The 15,673-nt window shown below is 40.8% G+C and overlaps 1 pseudogene across 1 annotated transcript in view; it reads right to left on the reverse strand.

Moving 5' to 3' along the window:
* The window catches only part of LOC306649862 (olfactory receptor 2AE1-like), a 68,154-nt pseudogene that overhangs the window by 18,638 nt on the left and 33,843 nt on the right, over positions 1-15,673 (reverse strand). The gene's annotated exons all lie outside the window — the stretch shown is intronic.

The following is a 15,673-nucleotide window of genomic DNA, read 5'->3' on the forward strand; positions in this document are numbered from 1 at the left end:
TCCATCTCACCCCAATTAGAATGGTGATTATCAAGGATACAAGCAACAACAGGTGTTGGCGAGGATGTGGGGAAAAAGGAACACTCATACATTGCTGGCGGGGTTGCAAATTAGTACAGCCACTCTGGAAAGCAGTGTGGAGATTTCTTAGAAAACTTGGAATGGAACCACCATTTGACCCAGCTATCCCACTCCTTGGCCTATACCCAAAGGACTTAAAATCAGCATACTACAGAGATACAGCCACATCAATGTTCATAGCTGCTCAATTCACCATAGCCAGACTGTGGAACCAACCTAGATGTCCGTCAAGTGATGAATGGATAAAAAAACTGTGGTATATATATATACAATGGAATATTACTTAGCCATAAAGAATGATAAAATTATGGCATTTGCAGGCAAATGGATGAAATTGGAGAATATCAAGCTAAGTGAGATAAGCCAATCTCAAAAAACCAAAGGACAAATGATATTGCTAATAAGTGGGTGATGAGACATAATGGGGGGAGGGAGGGGTTAGTGTTAGGGTTAGAGTTAAGGTTAGGGAGGGTGGCAAGGATGGAGGAAGGAAGGACTGTATAGAGCGAAAAGAGGGGTGGGAGGGGTGGGGAGAAGGGAAAAAATAACAGAATGAATCAGACAACATTACCCTATGTAAATTTATGATTACACAAATGGTATGCCTTTACGCCATGTACAGAGAAACAACATGTATCCCATTTGTTTACAATAAAAAAAGAAAAATAAAAAAATGAAAAGCTCTTTGATCTAGTTAATCAACCTTTAGAGCCTCAGTTTCTTCATCTTTTAAATAGAATGATGAAAGCATCTAATAGAGTTATTGTGAGGATTAAGGGAGTTAATGTTTTGCTATTGTAAGGATTAAAGAAGTTATTGTTTTGCTGTAGGACTCTCAGCAAAACTCTAGGTACATGGAAAGATACCACCCATGCTGACCACAGTTATCAAGATTCACCTTTCCCAGCAGTGCAAATTGATGGAAGCTGGCCAGTTCCCCACAGATCAATGTGCTGAAGAACCAGTTTGTTGAACACCTCATTATCTGGAGTCCTGGGGATGATTTCTGAGTTTGAGGTCCGCCTCAGAGCTTCTCTCTGTGACACTGCAGTATGACATGAGAACAGCCAGGTTTTCCTGTAAACACACATTGCTATTTTTATTTCTGGACTAAATTTCAGTCCTTATATCCACTCTAACCCCTTAATTGTCCCATTCTTTTACCTACCCTGCTGCCCCATTTTATGGGCACATTGGTGAGCTTTCCTTTAAATCCACTACCATCTGTTCTATTTCTATGTAGTAACGTCTCCATCTCTGGAAGTGGAATCGCTAAGATGGGCTGTCTCACTCTCAGGGTCTTATGGTTGAGAAAGATCTTTCCCCTGAAAGGGGAAAAGTCAGTTTTTGTGCATTTCTGCCTGTAACTCACGGTCAAAAGGTAAAAATTTATCCTTACCATTTCATTCCGAATCATATTAACAAACCAAAGCTACTATTTGGGTTTTAGGCAAGTTTGGGTTTGAGTTAGCTACTGCTTTTTAAAAAATATTTTTAGTTGTAGATGGGCACAATACCTGTGGGGAGCCATCTGTGTCTAGCAAAGCCAGGCTGGGCTGAGCCATGGGATAGAGAGGTCTGACTCCCAGGAACTGGCGGTCATGGGAGACTGTTTCGGATAGCCTAGGAGTAAGTGGCCCTGCATGGGAGTGCTTCACCATCTGAGGATACGCTAACTCCCTAAGCAAATGGCTTCCCTAACTCCACCCCATCCTGTTTCTCACAGAAGCCCTTCCTGGTCTTGGCCCCCTTTACCCATAAATAAAGATGAAGAGGGGGATCCTCCATCTTGTTGGAGGCCAGATCTAGCATGGCCCGATCTACCACACCCCCTTCCATTTGAAAAGAGTATTGGTTCTTGTGTTCATTGAATAGATAAGTTTATTAGTAATTAATTGATAGCCACCAGTGTCCTTGGACAGTTATCCCTTCCCTCATCCATGCTGGATGTGGCTGAAACTCCCACAATACCTTTATTTTATCTTTTTTTTTTTTTTTTTTTTGTGGTGCTGGGAATTGAACCCACGGCCTTGTGCTTGCAAGGCAAGCACTTTACCGGCTGAGCTATCTCCCCAGCACCTATCTATTTATTATTATGTGGTGCTGAGGATGGAACCCAGGGCCTCACATGTGCCAGGCAAGTGCTCTGCCACAGACCCTCAACCCTGGCCTTATTGCTTTTATGTTCATCTTGTTTTTGTGTCCTAGAAAAGGCCCCAGGATTTTCCACCTAACAAAACCAACATGTGGTTGACGTTGTGTATGTGGGAAGCCAGATTTAGGTTGGGGAAACTGTGTTCGCTAAACCTGTGATACGCAACTTAAAAAGAGGAAAAATGTATTTTGTCTCAGGGTTTCAGTTCATGCTTGGTTGGCTCCATTGTTTTTCCATCAATTCTAGGTACATGTATGTGGTGGAGCAAACCTGCTGAGCTCATGGCAGCCAGAAGCAAAGAGAAAAAGAGAGGGTAGCTGGTAGGGGCCCAATATCTCCATCAGGGCACACCCCATATGACCTCACTTCCTTCCAGTAGGCCCCACCTCCTGAAGACTGTGCCACATCCCAGTAGCACCATACATGAGTCTTTGGGGGACTTTTAAGATCTCAACCACAATAATCCCCAAAGAATATGGCCAGACAGAAATGTCAGTTGTACCCCACGTGCAGCTAATGAACTGATGGTTGTCAGACATGGGGGAGAGAAGTAGGACCACATATACATCTTCCTTTTTTCTGGCTATCTGTGGAAGGGGTTTAGGGTCTCAGGAGAGGAGCGTCTTTATTTTTGGTAGGGGAGGACTTGGGATTGAAATTTGAACCCGGGGACACTCTACCAATCCCCATTCCTTTTAATTTTATTATTTTAATTTTGAAACAGGTCACACTACGTTGCCCAATACTGTTATCACATTAAGAAAATTTTTAGGAAGCAGGGGTCATGCCTCTTGGAATCCTTCACCCCATGCCAGTGGCTCCAGATCCCTTTATGGCTGCCTTCCATAAGCACCCAGTGCCTCTGCAGAGCTCTCGCTGTGGTGTGCTGGCCTAGGGCCTCTGGCTTTGGCTTCCTCTGTCTTTTCCATACACTTCCTTATTGTCCTGCCACCCTGGGTACATCATAGCACCAGCCATGTTGAGACTCCATTCAGGATGGTGTAGAGGGTCCCAGTTCCCTGGGTATAATCACATCACCAATCAGAATAGGACATTTTGTTCTGGAGGCTAGAGACGGGTTAATGTTGGCTGGCAGAGTCCCTGAAAAGTGTCACTGGGTTAGCAGGCACCGTCGTGACATGGCTCCCTGGGAACCCCTTGAAAATGCATCCCAAAATGACAGGTGTTTCTTTATTTTGTGGGGAGATGGTTCATTAGTATCATCTGATTAACAGATGAACGGATAAAGAAAATGTGGTTCGTGTACACAATGGAATATTACTCAACCTCAAGGAAGAATGAAATCATGGTCTTTGCAGGCAAATGGATGGAACTAGAGAATATCATGCTAAGTGAAATAAACCAATCCCAAATGAGCTAAAGCCAAATGTTTTCTCTGATAAATGGATGCTGATCCATAGTGTGGGGCCCGCAGGTAGGGAAGAATGAAGGAACTTTGGATTATGCAAAAGGGAATGAGGGAAGAGGTGGGGTGGTGGGGATGGGAAGGAGGGTAGAATGAGAAGACATTATCACCCTCTACACATGTATCATTACACTACTGGTGTGACTCAGCACCATGTACAGCCAGAGGAATGGGAAGTTATGCTCCATTTGTGTACAATGTGTCAAAATGCATTAATTCTACTGTCATGTATAACCAATTAGAACAAATAAAAACGACAAGAATAAACTATTTAAAAAGTAAAAAGAAAAGAAAAAAGGAGACTTTGCTCTAACTAATGCTCAAGAACTCCAGTTGGGGAACCACAGACTGTCTTTTGTCTCCTGTTCTTTGCTGCTCTTGAGAAGTGAGTTCAGTAAGCCTCACACAAAGAAAACTGTTTTGTTTTGTTTTGGTTTGGTTTTTCAGTGATTTTCCAACCTTCCTCTGCATTCACCCTGGGATCCACAGGCTGGGTTACTGACAAAAACCAAGCAACAACATTCTTCCCATTTACATCAAGAAGTAAGTTAATTGATGGGATTTTCTTTTCTCTTCTTTCTATCTTTCTTTTAAAAAAGAAAAAGCCATTAAAAAGCTTCCATTTTAATGACTTACTTAGAAGAAATCACCAGGGGTGAGCAGAGTTTTCTTATGTAACAAGCCTCCCAGGATTGGAACACCTCAATGGTGTTTGTCTTGCGTAAGGTCTGGAAGAAAGACCTGGCAGAGTCCTATGAAAGCATGAGGGATCTGAAACGTAGCAGAACACTCTGCGGACAGCGTGGAGGTAACTGACCATGGAGGGAGGACCCAGGGCGAGGCCTGGGAACCAGGCTCCCTAAGGTGAATGTCAAGCTCTTGATTCCAAACCAGGACCTAGATCCAGAATAATGATGAACACCCTGAATAAAGGGGCCAGTGTGTCATTTTCTCTCGAGGAAATCATAAAGGTGGAAACTAGTCACTTACTCCCACCCTTAGAAATACCACATGGTGATTTTTGTGGTGTTCTGCATGTCAGACAGGCATAACTGAATTCAAGCAGGTTCTGAATAATTTTTTTTTTTTTAAATCAAGTGGGCAAGGAGAAAGAGCACATTCACAAGGTACTTCAGTAGTCCTTCTAGGCCAAGAAAAGGACATTCTAATTTGTATTAAGGAAGTAGATTTGTGAAAACCATTATACCAGGATATTTCAGAGTCTAAAATTGTAGAATCAAGAATACTTTCATCTGGGGCCAGGGATGTGGCTCAGTGGTAGAGCACTTGCTTAGCATATGCAAGGCCCTGGTTTCATTTCTCAGTACTGCAAAAACCACCAATAAAGAATACTTTAACCTGGAAATAACCAAAACAAAATAAGCTTTGCAAGGAAAACTGGTGTATTGGGTATTATCCTTGAAGTTCTGAGACAATGCTCTGGAGGTGAAATTTTACCTGGACATGAAGTACTTTCTACTGCCCAGCCAGAGAGGGAACACCAGATTAACTAGACCACTGTTTTAGACAGCTTTTTGGTCACTGTGACCAAAACACCTGACAAGAACAATGTGGAGGAGAAAATGCTTTTTTGGGGCTCATGGTTTCAGAAGTCTCTGTCCACACATGGCCGACTTGATAACTCTGGACCCAAGGTTAGGCAGAACATCATGGTAGAAGGGCACGGTGGAGGAAAGCAGCACAGGACATGGCAATAAGGAAGCAGAGAGAGAGAGAGAGAGCTCTACTCTGTTCTACTTTTGTGTAAGGACAAAATATAAACCTGAAAGGCACACCCCCAGAGACCTATCTCTCCTCCAGCCATGCACTACCTGCCTACAGTTATCACCCAGTTAATTCATATCAGTGAATTAATGGCACCAATGAGGTTACAACTCTCATAACCCAATCATTTCACCTCTGAATACTAACAACCACCAAACAATAACTCATACCCTGAGTTACATGTCTCAAACTATTTCTTAAAGCTATGACATATTTTTATGGACTAGGGTTGTCACTTGGTGGTATAGCACTTACTTAGCAGGCAAAAGGCCCTGGGTTCCATCCCCAGCTTCATCAAAAAAAAAAAAAAAGCAAGAAATCATCATCACACTAAGCATCATCATGTTCCCTGATGTTTTGTTATACAGCCACATGTCTTTGTCCATCAGTATCTGTTATTATAGGACCTCTGGGTTCCAGAATCCATGGTCTCTCTCACATTTACAATTTTATTATAATACACATGAGGAGATTTCTCATATAAATACGTTAAACCTTCCTTGGAACCCTTTATCTGTATTTTTATCAGTGCATTATAAAATAACCCAATTAACAAATGGGCAAAAGAACTAAATAGACACTTCTCAAAAAAAAAATGATCAACAAATATATGAAAAAACGTTCAACATCTCTAGCAATCAGGGGACTGTAAGCCAAAATTACATTGAGATTTCCTCTCACTCTAATCAGAATGGTAATTATCAGGAATACAATAATAAAGCCAATGAGACTGTGGGGCAAAAGATACACTCATACATTGTTGGAAATGCAAATTAGTACAACGACTCTGGAAATCAGCAGGATGAGCTCCAAAAAACTAGGAATGTGACGACCACATGACCTGGCTACCCACTCCATAGTATCTATCCAAAAGAACTAAAGCCAGCATTCTATCATGATACAGCCACATCCGTGCTTGGAGCAGTGCAAGTCACCGACATGGGCAAGCCAGCAGAAATTCATTAAAGAGGAAGTTAAGATTCAGATGTGTAAGAAAACTCCCAGTGGAGAGGATGGGAGGGGCAAGAATGCCCTAGGGTCTCTCCACATCCCTTCTTTTAAAGGCACGTGAGGGGAAGTTGACTGACCCCTTGTAATCTGCTCTTGAGGTTTTAAATGCCACGCACATGGGTTCAGGCTGAGTTGTGTAATTGTCTTTATGTGGGCAAGGAGTCTTTTGTCCCTTTTGGGAAACAGATGCTGTTGTCTGACATGCTGGAGCATACCTCAAACAGTGCTCCTGTTCCTTATTGGCCCTCGCCATTCCTTCCTGCTCTGACTGCCTATTTCCCCTACCTCAAATGGAACTGGAGAACATCATGCTAAGTAAAATAAGCCAGGCCCCAAAACTCAAGGGTCAAATGTTTTCTCTCTTATGCAGAAACTAGACCAAAGTAAGGGGGGAAAATGAGGGGGAGCAGGGTTCCATGAAAACAGAAGAGAGACCAGTGCAGTAAAGGAAGGGAATTGAGGGGAGGCAGAAAGAACAGGAAGAGGGAGGAACCATGGAGTGATAGTGACCAAATGATGCTAGGTACATATGTAAAGGTACCACGACGGATTTCACCTTTATGTGTATCTATAATGTTGTGGGCCAGGATATATGTGCCTTGACCAGATGAACTCCGTTTCACCCTGAGATCCATTTCATATAAGAAATGCTTCTCCCACTGAGAAAACTCCACCTCGGCCACTCTGATCCTGCTTAGCACATCCTGCTTAGTAACACAGATGTTTCTGTTCTTCTTAGACAACGTAAAATTCTTCTTTTGGTTACCATTTTTCTTGGACAATGTACCCTGACTGCACAGAATGTCAGAGAAGGTTTGTGTAGATGTTAGTAACCATTCTTTAAATTTTACTCAACTAGGGTTGTTTTGACCCTCTTCCCCTTCTGCTTATGATTTTTAGATCTCATGATTTTTGTTAATGGTTTCGGATCACAGCAACGGCCACTTAGGATAAATGTACTGACATGCTCTACTTGTGGTTTTGAACTATAAAAGTTGTGCTCCAGCCCCTGGAGAAGGTTGAGTAGTGCAGACTTGCAACCTGCCCTTGGCCCACCAGTTGGTGAATAAAGGTTTTATCTCCTGCATTGAGAGTGACTTGGTGATTTATTGTAATCTCACCATAACAACAAAGCACTAACTTAAAAAAAGCTATAAATAAATAGAGGGAATGCTAGTGAAATAGAGAAAGGGGAACAGAGGGAGGGAGAAGAGGAAGGACAGGGAAAGTACTAGGGTCTGAAATGGAGCCAAATATATTCCATGTTTGCATGATTATGGTATCTGTATTTTTTAAGCCTCCCATGCACGTAGATTCTAAAGGGCATCCTGGGTTGACAGCCACTGGGTGCTCCTCTGTAGGAACTGTGAGAGGGGAGAAGTGGAGACCTTCACCACCTTCCTGCTCAGGCAGTGGAAGGGGCTGGCTAAGGCAGGCGATGCCCTTGTTGACTCCTGACACATGGTTAGGAATTCACCAAATGGAAAATAGGTCGATCACTCCAGGATGAAGACTGGCCTGTACAGACACCAGCATACAAGAACACGTCACATTTGGGGAGCTGGGGAAGTGGCAAATGATAACAATCACTTAAAACATTATATGTAGAATAGAGGGAGCCAAGACTGAAGAAGCCAGCTGTGTCCTAGTGAAGAGGGGTCTGGTGTTGCTGGAGGCACTTAGGTTTTATCCTGTGGGTGTTGGTAGCAGTTGGAGGGATTTTAGCAAAAGAGAAGTGTTATCTGGGCACTGTGGTACACTCCTGTAATCCTAGTGGCTCAGGAGGCTGAGGCAGGGGAATCACAAGTCCAAAGCCAGCCTTAGTAACCTAGTGAAGTCCTAAGCAACCTAGAAAGACTCTATCTAAATAACTAAATAAATAAAATAAAATAAAATAAAATAAAAGTAAAAAGGCCTGGGTACCAAAATAAATAAATAAATAAATAAATAATGAATGTTAAAAGACCCATTTTACAAGTCTTTGCCTGGTGGTGAGCTGGACATTCCCTGGATAAGGCCAGCCTGCAATCCCACCAAGCAAGTTAGAAGGTCATTGCCCCATGTGGAGGGGTACAGGCTTTTCAGTCCTTTTCAACATGACCCCATGATGCACATCTTGTCCTTACTCATTTCCTGTTTCATTAATTCTCTGATTTCTCTTTTGTTTGCTATTTTTTAATCCCGCAACATATTTTATTGTAAACAAATGGGGTACAACTTGTTTCTCTGGTTGTACATGAAGTAGAGGCCTACCGTTTGTGTAATCATACATTTACATAGGGTAATGGTGTTTGATTCATTCTGTTATTTTTTCCTTCCACCCCAACCCTCCCACCCCTCTTTTCCCTTTATACAGTCCCTCCTTCCTCCCTCTCACCCACCTCTGATTTCTCTTTGATTTGTTGGTTTAGTCCTCATTGGTTTCCTGTTTTCCTATCAAAATGATTCTGATTGCAAAATTGTCTGAACTCTTTCTACCTCTGACTGTTGATCCTAGGAATTCAGTGAATTCACATTTAGTAATGAGCAAAAGGTCGTCCATGGATTTGTGTCCACAAGAAGTTCTGCAAGCATTTCGTAACTACGTTGGGAGTGTTCTATGAGGTGTGGAAAGAAATATTTAACTCATGTGAGGATGACACATCAACCAGGATTTTCAGAAGCCCCCTTGCATGTTCAGCACAATTCGGAGTCACAAGATCTGGCTCCACGGTCCCGCGTGATGGTTAAATCACCTCGGCGAGTTTCTTCCTCAACTGTTGAATACAGTTGTAAAGAGGGAATTAAAATAAACCCAACACTGGTTATCTCACAGAGTAGACATAAGGATCCATCATTAAGGGAGATGTAAATGAACTTTCTAAACTGTGAGATACTGTGTCCCTCTTATTGGTTACTTTTCAAAAGAACAAAGGCTCAGGGATGGAGTAGGAAGTGAGCAGCCACAATGAAGTCTTCTTACTCTTAGCTTCAAAATTTGCATAAGGGTTACCCCTCCAGAATGAGGAGGGAAGACAGGAGGTCCCCCGAGAGGCTGAAATGGGATCTTCAACTTGTGTCTCTGCAGGGCACAGAGCTCTGGATGCCACCCTTTCAGAAGATCTGGACTGCAGTTCCAGTTCCTTAACTCATCCTGTGTGGCAGTGGGGAGGCTGAGCCCATGTTGCAAGGTTAAGATCCTGGGCTCTAGAGTTAGATGATTTAGATTAGGACAGTGGCTCTGGTAGTAATTAGCTGTGTAACCCTGGAAGGCTGAGTTAACCATTCTGGGGCTTCTTTTGCTCATTTGTAAAATAATGACTATAACCATACATATCTCATAGGATTGTTGGATAGATCATGCCAGTCAATGAAGAAGTTCTTAGAACAACAACAACAACAACAAAAATACTGGGAAAGACAGTAAAATGGATCAGACATCACTTTCCTATGTTCGTATATGAATACACAACCAGTGAAACTCCACATCATGTACAATCTCAAGAATGGAATCCTAATTAGAATGTTATACTCCATGTATGTATAATATATCAAAAGACACTCTACCATCATGCCTATTTAGAAAAAACAAATAAAAATAAATAAAAAATAAATGCTAGCTCTCGTTTCCTGAGATAAGGGGTGTCCCTTTCTCTGCCCTCCCAGTTGAGAAACCTCTCTAGACTTCAAAGCTCAGGGCTTTCATGGCTGGTGCGTCTTCTTTCAGGCCCAGCCTATTCTGCCTTTGTGCATCCTGATCATAGAACCTCTTGGTTTCTGGCTGGACTAGAGTAACTTGGGGACCCTAATTTACAAGATAATAAAATAACGAGAAAGGGGTATGTTTCATAAAGGGCCCTAGAGCAGTCCTTAGTGGGTCTTGTGATTGGGACGACAAGGCCCTTGGACCTCTTAGGTCAGTTCTAGTCGATCTTCCTCACCTACATGAGGAAAGAGGTTCCGGCACACCCAATTCCTCACACTTCTCATCCCTCAACTCCTGTCAATTCTGCTGTTTTTATGTTTTTCAAAGGAATGAGTTGAAGGAAAGAAAGAATGAATGAGTCATATCCTGCCGCAAGATTCAGTAAAGGATTTTTTTACTTCACAGAAATTTATCCCGATTTGTAATTCAAAATCTGTTCCTGTGGGGTTTTTGTTGCTGTTTAGTGTCTCTTTCCCCCAATAAAGGTTAAACTTCATGAAGGCAAAGGTTCTGTCTGGTTTGTGTTTAATGCTTGGCACAGGTCCTGGACACAGCGGGCATGCAGCCCAGTCAACCTGCAGTGACACAGGGGTGAGGTGTGTGCCTCCTCCAGGGCAGAGAGGCACATTCCAGGACATGGCACTCTCTTCACCACCCCAAATGCAAGGCCCAGAAGACTGGCCATCCTCTCTCCCAGCCACAAGGCTTAGATACTGCCTACCCCCCAACACTGGCAAGATGAAGAGAGTACCTACTTAGAAGAAAGGGCATTTGAGAGCTGAGTTACACAAAATAATTTTTTCCTTATTCCTTTCTTTTTTTCTTTTTGCAAACTTAAGATTATGACCTGTGAGATTTGAATGTAAAATATAAACCAACACCATGAGCAATGTGCCTGCCAGTGGAAGTCAGAACAGGCTTCTCCAAAGAGATGTCACTTGGGCTGTCACTTGCACAAGAGGATGGACTGTCACGTGCCAAGAGAGAAGCTCCACCACTCAGGATTGACAAGGATGTTGTTTCTTACTCCACTCTGATTACTTTATTTGGCATCCTACGATCGCCTGTTCATGTGTGCCCCTCTCGAACCAGCATAGTATCTGGGGCAAAGTTTCTGTGTAATCAAACCAAAGTACTTAGAGCAGAGCTTTATAGCTAAACTATGGAACCGACCTAACTGTCCTTCAACAGATGAATGGATAAAGAAAATGTGGTATATATACCCAATGGAATATTTCTCTACTTTAAAGAAGAATGAAATTCTGGCATTTGCTGGTAACTAAATGGAGTTAGAGAACATCATGCTAAGCGAAATAAGCCAAACCCAGAAAACCAAAGGCTGAATGTTTTCTCTGATATGCAGATACTAATTCACAATAATGTGGGGGAGGGTAGGGAAGAATAAAATTACTTTGGACTAGGCAGAAGGGAGTGAAGGGAGGGAGGGGATATAGAGATAGGAATGATAGTAGAATGAATCTACTTGTACATGATGTAGAGTTACACTGGTTGTGTAATTGTATATGCACATAGAGTAATAATGTCTGATTCATTCTCTTATCTTTCCCTTTTTATATTTTATTTTGAGACAGAGTCTAGCTAAGTAGTTTAGGGCCTCACTGAGTTTCTGAGGCTGATTTTGAGCTTGAAATCCTCCTGCCTCAGTCTCCAGAGTCTTGGGGTTACAGGCAAGGAATAAGTTGTCCTGCTGTTTGAGATAAGTAAGGAAAGACTCTACTAAAAGAGGAGCTGTAGGAGTTGGGTTTTGGAGGCTAAGCAGGAGTCTTTTATGAGGCATAAAAAACATTCCAGGCAGAGGAACCTATGTGGGCAAAGATTTATGAATTGTAGCTTCTTTTGATGAATGCCTTGTTTTTTTCTTCACTGTTCACACTATATTTCAAGTTTGGAAGTGCATATTTGCAAGCAGCAATACAAAAGTATTCATGAAGAATGCATAATCTCTGAAGATTATGAAAACATCCCTGCTACCAATACATTTCTAAATACAAAACTGACTCCCATATTTGTTACTTCTGTGTAGGAAAAGAAGTTCATTTTCAAAATAGTTAAAATTCAGTCTTTAGAGTAGAAGACAGGAAATAGTTAAAATCAGAGCTGAAATCAATGAAATTGAAACAAAAGAAACAATCAAAAAAATTAACAAAATAAAGAGTTGGTTCTTTGAAAAAATAAACAAAATTGATATACCCTTAGCCACACTAACAAAGAGAAGGAGAGAGAAAACTCAAATTACTAAAATTCAGAATGAACAAGGAAATATCACAACAGACACGATTGAAATACAAAACATAATTAGAAGCTATTTTGAAAATCTATACTTCAACAAAATAGAAAACCTCGAAGACATTAACAAGTTTCTAGAGACATATGAATTACCTAAACTGAACGAGGAGGACATACACAACTTAAATAAATCAATTTCAAGCAATGAAATAGAATAGGTCATCAAAAGCCTACCAACAAAGAAAAGTCCGGGACCAGATGGGTTCTCAGCCGAGTTCTACAAACTTTAGAGAAAATTCATTCCAATACTCCTCAAAGTATTCCATGAAATAGAAGAGGAGGGAACCCTCCCAAACTCATTCTATGAAGCCAATATCACCCTGATACCTAAACCAGACAGAGATACAGCGAGGAAAGAAAATTTCAGACCAATATCCTTAATGAACATTGATGCAAAAATTCTCAACAAAATCTTAGCAAATCGCATACAAAAATATATTAAAAAGATAGTGCACCATGATCAAGTGGGTTTCATCCCAGGGATGCAAGGTTGGTTCAACATCCGGAAATCAATAAATGTCATTCACCATATTAATAGACTTAAAGTCAAGAATCACATGATTATTTCGAAAAATAATTCTATAAACTAAAGCATTTATTTTAAATGCATTTATTTTAAAGATAATAAAGAAAAAGCATTCTATAAAATACAGCATCCCTTCATGCTCAAAACACTAGAAAAAATAGGGATAGTGGGAACATTCCTTAACATTGTAAAGGCCATCTACGCTAAGCCCATGGCCAATATCATTCTAAATGGTGAAAAACTGAAAGCATTCCCCCTAAAAACTGGAACAAGGCAGGGATGCCCTCTTTCACCACTTCTATTCAACATCGTCCTTGAAACTCTAACCAGAGCAATTAGACAGACCCAAGAAATTAAAGGGATACAAATAGGAAAAGAAGAACTCAAACTATCCCTGTTCGCTGATGACATGATTATATATTTAGAGGAATCCAGAAATTTCACCAGAAAACTTTTAGAACTCATAAGTGAATTCAGTAAAGTAGCAGGTTACAAGATCAATGCTCATAAATCCAATGCATTTTTATACATAAGTGATGAATCTTTGGAAAGAATAATTAGGAAAACTACCCCATTCACATTAACCTCGAAAAAAATAAAATACTTGGAAATCAATCTAACACAAGAGGTGAAAGACTTCTACAATGAGAACTACAGAACACTAAAGAAAAAAATTCAAGGAAATCTTAGAAGATGGAAAGATCTCCCATGTTCTTGGATAGGAAGAATTAATATTGTCAAAATGGCCATACTACCTAAAGTGTTATACAGATTCAATGCAATTCCAATTAAAATCCCAATGACGTACCTCACAGAAATAGAGCAAGCAATCATGAAATTCATCTGGAAGAATAAGAAACCCAGAATAGCTAAAGCAATCCTTAGCAGAAAGAGTGAAGCAGGGGGTATCACAATACCAGAACTTCAACTATACTACAAAGCAATAGTAAGAAAAACAGCATGGTATTGGCACCAAAATAGACAGGTAGATCAATGGTACAGAATAGAGGACATGGACACAAACCCAAATAAATACAATTTTCTCATACTAGACAAAGGTGCCAAAAGTATGCAATGGAGAAAAGATAGCCTCTTCAACCAATGGTGCTGGGAAAACTGGAAATTCATATGCAACAGAATGAAACTAAACCCCTATCTCTCACCCTGCACAAAATTCAACTCAAAATGGATCAAGGACCTTGGAATCAGACCAGAGATCCTGCATCTTATAGAAGAAAAAGTAGGTCCAAATCTTTAACATGTCAGCTTAGGATCAGACTTCCTTAACAGGACTCCCATAGCACAAGAAATAAAAGCAAGAATCAGTAACTGGGGTAGATTCAAACTAAACAGCTTTCTCTCAGCAAAGGAAACTATCAGTAATGTGAAGAGAGAATCTACAGAGTGGGAGAAAATCTTTGCCAATCATACTTCAGATAGAGCACTAATCTCCAAAATCTATAAAGAACTCAAAAAACTTTACACCAAGAATACAAATAATCCAATCAACAAATGGGCTAAGGAAATGAACAGACATTTCACAGAAGAAGATCTACAAGCAATCAACAAATATATGAAAAAATGTTCAACATCTCTAGTAATAAGAGAAATGCAAATCAAAACTACACTAAGATTCCATCTCACCCCAATTAGAATGGCGATTATCAAGAATACAAGCAACAATAGGTGTTGGAGAGTATGTGGGGAAAAAGGTACACTCATACATTGCTGGTGGGGTTGCAAATTAGTGCAGCCACTCTGGAAAGCATTGTGGAGATTCCTTAGAAAGTTTGGAATGGAACCACCATTTGACCTAGCTATCCCACTCCTGGGCAAAGGACTTAAAATCAGCATACTACAGAGATACAGCCACATCAATGTTCATAGCTGCTCAATTCACCATAGCCAGACTGTGGAACCAACCTAGATGTCCTTCAATTGATGAATGGATGAAGAAACTGTGGTGTATATATACAATATTACTCAGCCATAAAGAATGATAAAATTATGGCATTTGCAGGCAAATGGATGAAATTGGAGAATATCATGCTAAGTGAGATAAGTGAATCTCAAAAACCCAAAGGATGAATGATCTCGCTGATAAGCAGATGATGACACATAATGGGGGGTGGGAGAGGTTAGGGTTAGGGTTAGTGTTAGTGTTAGGGAGGGTGGCAAGAATGGAGGAAGGAAGGACTGTATAGAGGGAAAAAAGGGGTGGGAGGGTTGGGGGAAGGGAAAAAATAACAGAATGAATCAGACAACATTACCCTATGTAAATTTATGATTACACAAATGGTATGCCTTTACTCCATGTACAGAGAAATAACATGTATCCCATTTGTTTACAATTAAAAAAAAAGAGAAAAAAATCAGTCTTTAGGTGTGAATGGTATAAATGTCAGTTTTTTTTTTAATTTCTTAGTTGTCTGGGATCTTTAAGCATGCAAAAGCTTTGACTGTCTCGTGTTTTGTAATGACAGCACCTTTCTTTGTTGCCAGGGACACGTAAGGAGATTTAATGCCAGAGGCTTTGCCTGAGTTTCCACTAATTTCATAAAACATTTGGAATTATTGATTGTACAGTGATTTATTGATTTCCCACAATATATGAACTAAAAGTATTACAGGAGTCCCAGACCAGTTACAAAAGTCCAGGTCTGGCCACTCACCCCAAAGAACGAACCCATAGGGTAA

Source organism: Sciurus vulgaris, assembly GCF_902686455.1.
Source record: "Sciurus vulgaris genome assembly, chromosome: 18".
In the NCBI taxonomy this organism is placed as follows: Eukaryota; Metazoa; Chordata; class Mammalia; order Rodentia; family Sciuridae; genus Sciurus; species Sciurus vulgaris.